The following is a 7141-nucleotide window of genomic DNA, read 5'->3' as shown; positions in this document are numbered from 1 at the left end:
CCGCGCTCTGCCCCAGCCGAGCCGCCTGCCTACCGCCTGCAGAATTTCGACACGCTGGCCACCGTGGGCACTGGGATGTTCGGGCGGGTGGACCCGGTGAAGAAGAAAACAGCCAAGCAATTCTTCGCCCTCAAGGTGATGAGCATTCACGACGTCATCCGCCTGAAGCAGGAGCAGCACCTGCACATTGAGAGGTCGGTCCTGAAGGAAGTCATCCACCGGTTCCTCATCAGGTGGTTCTGGACGTGGCATGACTAGCGCTTCCTCTACAGGTTCATGGAGTACCTGCCGGGCGGCGAGCTCTTCAGCTACCCGCGCAACCGGGGGCGCTTCTCCAGCGCCAAGGGTCTCTTTTACTCTGCGGAGATCACCTGTGCCATCGAGTACCTCCACTCCAAGGAGATCGTCTACAGGAACTTAAGCCGGAGAACATCCTGCTGGATAGGGACGGCCACATCAAGCTCATGGACTTTGGGTTCGCCGAGAAGCTGGTAGACAGGACTTGGACCCTCTGTGGAACACCCGAGTACCTGGCCCCCGAAGTCATTCAAAGTGAGGACCACGGAAGGGCCATGGACTGGTGGGCCCTCGGCATCCTGATATTCGAGATGCTCTCAGGGTTTCCTCCATTTTTTTTTTTTTTTTTTTTTTTGTGATAACACATTTGGCATTTATCAGAAAATTCTTGCAGGCAAAATAGATTTCCCCAGACATTTGGATTTCTGTGTAAAAGACCTCATTAAGAAACTGCTCGTGGTTGACAGAACAAGGCGGTTAGGAAACATGAAGAACAGGGCTAATGATGTGAAACGCCATCGGTGCTTCCTCTCCGCGGACTGGGAAGCTGTTCCGCAGAGAAAACTAAAGGCTCCCATTGTGCCCAAGATAGCCCGCGACGGAGACACCTCCAACTTCGAAACTTACCCAGAGAATGACTAGGACACAGCCGCCGCCATGCCGCAGAAGGATTTAGAAATCTTCAAGAATTTCTGAGGACAGGAGCTCACATCTGGAAGAAACAGGAAGATTGGAATCTGCCTGGAACAAAGACCTGCACCTAAGCAGACGAGAAGCAATGTCTTCTTCACGTGATAAGGACATTTCCACTTTTCTGTGTGCCTGTATGTACAGAAACAGATCAGAGCATAGATGAAAATAATGTAACTGGCATTATTTAAGCAGCTGGAATTCCACACTGTAGAAAGGTTTTGAAAGTTGTTTGGTTGTAGATTTTGTCTTATCCTTTAGTGTTGTGTTTCTATTGTGATGTCTTGGTTTTTCTCATAGACTTAAGTTTATAAGTTTGAACTGGACTTGTTCGATTATAACCACAAATTTGTGTGTGTGTGTGTGTGTGTGTGTGTACCTGTGTGTATATATAGAAGTCATTATGGCAGATCCACAGAAATTGTGCAGTGATGTAAATGTTAATGCTTCACAGCGCCTATAATTTTTATTTTTCAATTTGTTTTTTCAAAAATCTCTTCTCTTGGGGACAACATCTGAAGGGTGTGTTGCATGGATTTAAAAAAATCACCTCACATGCGTTTTTTAGTTTGGGTGAAAAAAATATCATGGGGAGATCCACCTTCAGTAGCTTTAGTGCTTCCTACCTGGTAACTTGAGACTTTAAAAGAAGAAACAAAGAGAAGAAGATATGGGAATGAATTTATTCCAAGAATCTACAATGACATTGAAGTTGTTGGAGGAATGTACTGTATTTAAAAACACCTTCTGTGTCACTTTCAAAAATTTCATCTAAGCTGGGTGCAGTGGCTTGTTCCTGTAGTCCCAGCACTGTGGGAGGCTGAGGTGGGCACATTGCTTGAGCCCAGCAGTTGGAGACCAGTCTGGGCAACATGGTGAGACCTCATCTCTACAAAATACAAAACAGTTAGCCGGGCATGGTGGCGTGTGCCTGTAGTCTCAGCTACTCAGGAGGCTGAGATGAGAGGACCACTTGAGCCCGGGAAGGTCCGGGCCGCAGTGATCCAAGATCACACCACTACACTCCAGCCTGGGTGACACGTGAGACCCTGTCTAAAAACAAAAACAAAAACAAAAACCAACAACAACAAAAAAAACAGGCAATGGCTTTGAAGGTGGAATCAAGAGAACGTCCACCTTAAGACTTTAAAGGACAGTGAAGCTGGGTGCGGTGGCTTACTCCTATAATCCTAGGATTTGAGGAAGCCAAGGCAGGAGGATTGCTTGAGCCTAGGAGTTTGAGACCAGGCTGGGCAGCATAGCAAGACCCCATCTCTGTAAAAAGAAAAAAATGTTAACAGAACATAGCCGCCCTTTTTCATCAATGACCTTTTCTTCACGTTGAGGTCAACTCACTAGGTGAGAATAATTAGTGGGTTGAGTATAATAAACTCTTTACAATTAATAACTATGTTATTAATTGGAAAATGATGTTCAGATAGTGAAATGTGGAAATGTTTAGACAACTGTATTTTCAGGCTGTGCACCTCAGTCACCATCCTGTTGGGATTAACAGTTGAGGGCCATCATTGTCTAAACATTTCACATTCAGTTTCCCATCAGTTTTACTATGAATGTGAAAAGGTGAAACTGGTGCTGACTTCGGCAGCAGGTATACTCAAATTAGAATGGCACAGAGGAGGTTAGCATGGCCCCCTGTGCAAGGAAGATCCGCAGATTCATGCAGCATTCCATATTTTTTTTTAAAAAATGTTACACTGTGCACTGATATGTGGAGCTAGAAGGAAAAGCATTAAGTCTCATGTTTGCTGACTATAAAAATAAATCATAGTAATAATATTATTGAACATTCTACTTTAAAAAGTATTAATAAAACCGTAAATGAAACACTTTTCTTGAGCACACTTTAAAAAGTACATAGACCCACGAGTCCATATGCCTATTTTTAGGTTGCCTGTTTTGTTATCCAGGATTTCATACTGATGAAAATTTGCATCAGGAAAGCCTGAAATACCTTGCCTTAATTGTGAACAGATATGCAGGAAAATGAAATATGCAAGCACATTGATGACCTTGTTCTTTACAGACATTGTAATAAGCCTCCAGCCATACAGAACAAATGAGAAATTAGAAGCGCTTCCAAGAACGTGTGATGGTGTGAAACCCACTTTTGACCGTCATGCACACTTCAACATTTGAAGTGATACAGGCTACCTGGTAACTGCCCCATGGTGGGGTCATAGTTTAAATGGCCCAATGTCATGTAGAGGTTAATTTAATCCAAATGAGCTATAAACATGGAAAAATCACTATGTATAATTTTTAAATAGTTTACCTGGCCGGACATGGTGGCTCACGCCTGTGACCCCAGCACTTTGGGAGGCCGAGGCAGGTGGATTAACCGAGGCTGGGAGTTCGAGACCAGTCTGGCCAGCATGGCAAAACCCCCGTCTCCACTAAAACTACAAAAATTAGGCGTGCTGGCTGGTGGGCACCTGTAGTCCCAGCTGCTCGGGAGGCTGAGGCAGGAGAATCACTTGGACCTGGGAAGCAGGGGCTGCAGTGAGCTGGGATTGTGCCACTGCACTCCAGCCTGGGCGACAGGGTGAGACTCCATCTCAAAAAATAAAAAATAAAATAAATAAAAATAGTTTATCTGGATGGCATTCCAAAATTTTCGCATAGATGATCACATGAAACAATCACTGTGCTGAATGTGGAGGAAAATTCATTACAATAATCACAAAATTTGTGTCAGAAAAAATTACAAATTTACTTTGCTTCATGTAATTTTATGAGTTGGCAGTATTTTCTCAAATTGGAACTCTATAAGAGAATATCTTCAGGAAATGGATATGCCACAACAGGAAGTACAGTGGGGCAAGTCTTGTTTTCCTCAAGGGAAATGCCACCAGCCTGCTTTCATAGGCATTGATAAAGCCAGGAAGAAAATAAAGTCACAACCGAATAGTATACGCTGTATCTACTGAATTATTCTAATTCCTTCCCAACACAAGTCTAAATCCTGCTTAGCCTAAACTATCTATAGCCAGTGATGGGCAAATTATATTTGCTGTCAGCATGATAGAATAAGAAGCAGAAACCCCCCAGCAGTGGGGTAAGATCGCACACTTCATCCCCTCAAAATGCTGTTCAACCCCACTCCCTCTCCATGCCCATGAAACAACTGTACAGTCACTTGTTAGTGAATTTCTCGTTCAGCGTGTTGTTTCTTTCTGTCCATACTTAAAGACCAAATCATTTGTTTGCTTTGAAGAAAAACAAAATAAAACAAAACCAAAAAAAAGACCAAATCATTTGAAATCACTACCCATTAAAAAAAAATCTCCAGTGGAACTAAACAGTTGAGTGCTTTGGGATGTGTTCACCATTTCTTTGTCTGACCTACGTGGCCTCTAGTTCTTTGGACCATTGTAACTGTGAAACTATGGCTTAATACTGTTAAAGACCCCAAGGCTCAACTCTGTGCCCAGGGTGTACCTCAGGCTGCACAAATATCACACCAGAATGTCACAATCATTCATTGCTCCAGCTACTGAGTGAACAGAGTGCAACACAGCACTGGCTTGGGTTTTATTTTTCCAGCCTGTTAACTTTGCATCAGGTCTACACAGTCCTTGCAACCTTTGATTTCTCCAGTTGCAGAGATTTGAAATGGGGTGCCGGGGTTCCTCTCATTTTTCCTTCAATCTAACTAGCATGAATTTTACACACATTGGAGGAGTCATTTGCACCATTTTTCTCTGTTGCCGACGGAGGCAAGAAGGCCTTCTAATTAGTCTAACTTAAACCGATGGGATTCACTTAACAAAAGCAAGAAGAAAAGCACAAGAACAGGTGTCTTAATGTATTTGGATAGTTTCTTTGGGGTGTGTGCGTGTGTGTGTGTGTGTCTTGGTGAAGGTGGGGGCTGTATTTTCACCAAGCCTTTTCATAATCAAGTTTGCTTTGCAAACCTTATGGCCTTGCACCCAGCAGAACAGTCCTTCCTAATAAAAGGTGGATGCCCTGTCACAGTTCTCTGTAAATTATCATGTGTTGGGAAGTTCTGTTAAGGCTTAGTTTGATCTTCCGTGGTGGACACGTCTGTTCTGTATGTAAAAAGCTTTACGTGTGTGTTTTAGCAGATGGGATTTGAAGGCTTTCCACAGTTCTTGTCCTCTGAGATCACTGTTGAGCTCTGCTCTGCTGTCATAGCCGAATTCTTTTTTTTTGCGCTGAACGCTGAGCAGCCTCACCATGTTGCCAATGTGCTTCTGGGGCCCCTGTTACTGCTGGCGGATGCCATGCACACAGGTGGAGTGCCTTTGCAGGTTTGTACACCCCTTGGTGAGCCGGAACTGGGAGCCCTGTGGCGTGATATCACCTTTTCATGGGGGGCGGGGAGGGGAGTGCCTATTTTTAATCCTGTCTGTTTGTTGCACAATGGAAATCACTGTAATTTGTACATATGCCCTAGGAAAATCTTACTGCTGTCTAATTTATGTAATAATACTGTTGATTCCAGGTTTGTTTAATAAAACTTTGTATCTTTTAAGGAAAAAAAAAAAACAAAAACTGTAGTATGTCCAGGAAAGTGCGTTGGGATAATCCAAGGCCAGGCTTTGAGGTTCCACCACTCCATTATGTGACTAAAAGTCTAAAACATTGGTATAATTTCTTTGGCCTGATTGTTTATAAGTAGTAGATAATAAATGAATTTTATATTATAAACACAATTGACAAGCTTTTGCCTCTTTTCCCTTTTTATTAAAGTAAAACAGACATAGGTGTAACCTCTTAAATAATTTTTCTTGTCATAAATTACGTATTTGCCATTTTATGTTAGTCTTAGTGTTTCTTTTGTTTTCTTTTGGGTTGCATATGAATTGTTAGTGATTTCTATTTCTCTCTTATAGTTATTTGGAAAATATATCTGTTTTAAATCATTGCCTTTCTTTTTTTTGAGACCAAGTCTCACTCTGTCGCCCAGACTGGAGTGCAGTGGCATGATCTCAGCTCACTGCAACCTTTGCCTCCTGGGTTCAAGCAATTCTGTCTCAGCCACTTGAGTAGCTATGATTACAGACATGCGCTACCACACATAGCTGACTTTTGTATCTTTAGTAGAGACAAGGTTTCACCATGTTGGCCAGGTTGGTCTCCAACTCCTGACCAAGAGATCTGTCTGCCTCAGCCTCCCAAAGTGCTGATATTATAGGTGTGAGCCACTACGCCCAGCCAAATCATTGCCTTTCTATGCTTTTTATTTTTTAGTTTTTTGGAAACAGGGTCTAACTCTGTCACCCAGGCTGGGGTGCAGTGACACAATCATGGTAACCCACTGCACCCTTGAAACTCTTGCGTGCAAGTGATCCTCCCCTATCAGCCTCCCAAGTAGCTGAGACTATGGGTGTGTGCCACAATGCCCAGCCTTTTAAATTTGTTTGTAGAGACTGGGTCTCGCTATGTTGCCCAGGTTGGTCTCAAGCTCAGCCTCAAGTGATCCTCCCACATCAGCCTCCCAAAGCACTAGGATTACAGTCATGAGCCTCTGCACCCAGGCACCTTTCTCCTCTTTTCAAAAAATATGCTTGAAAATTCCTTTTTTCAGTAATCAAAGCCAAGACTGAAGTAAATTCTGCATGCAATGCGCTTCCTGCCCCCGCCAGCTTTCTGGCCATTGTTAATTTCACTTGAATTTATAAACCAAATTGCTATTCCCAGTGATTTTTTACATTATGTATCTTCTCAAATTTTATTCTTGACTTTTACACTACATTTTGTTATCACCATTATATTTATTATTTAGTCTTTATTTCATGATGTGTCTAATGAGAAAATCTTAATTTGGGTTCCTTTCTTTGGTAATGTTTCCAGGAAAAATAACTGGGTTATGTTTGCATCCCAACAATTTCCTAAGAAGAAAGATATATTTTCTCAGACTGTGTATCAGAGTATGTCTTTTGGTTGCCATTCTTTTTGTTAATGGCAATATGTCTTTTATAGACCCATCACACGTATTTTTTTCTCTAAGTTATTTTGCCATCCTTCAATATTACATTTCACTGTCTTAAGGAATTATTTGTAAATTGAGTTTCTGCTTTCCAATCTGCATGTTTAATTACCACTTTCATCTTCTCCTGAGTGTTCTGGGAGAATATCTGAATTCTTCTTCTTTTTTTTTTTTTTT

At 42.2% G+C, this 7141-nt stretch overlaps 1 pseudogene; it reads left to right on the top strand.

The window, feature by feature from the left end:
• LOC105528494 overlaps nt 1-993 on the top strand; it is a 1943-nt pseudogene extending 950 nt beyond the window's left edge.
• Nucleotides 994-7141: the final 6148 nt, after the last annotated feature.

Source organism: Mandrillus leucophaeus, unplaced genomic scaffold (genome assembly GCF_000951045.1).
Source record: "Mandrillus leucophaeus isolate KB7577 unplaced genomic scaffold, Mleu.le_1.0 Scaffold719, whole genome shotgun sequence".
Classification (NCBI taxonomy): Eukaryota; Metazoa; Chordata; class Mammalia; order Primates; family Cercopithecidae; genus Mandrillus; species Mandrillus leucophaeus.
Note: the sequence above shows the minus strand (reverse complement) of the source record. Positions and strands in the feature narration are given on the sequence as shown.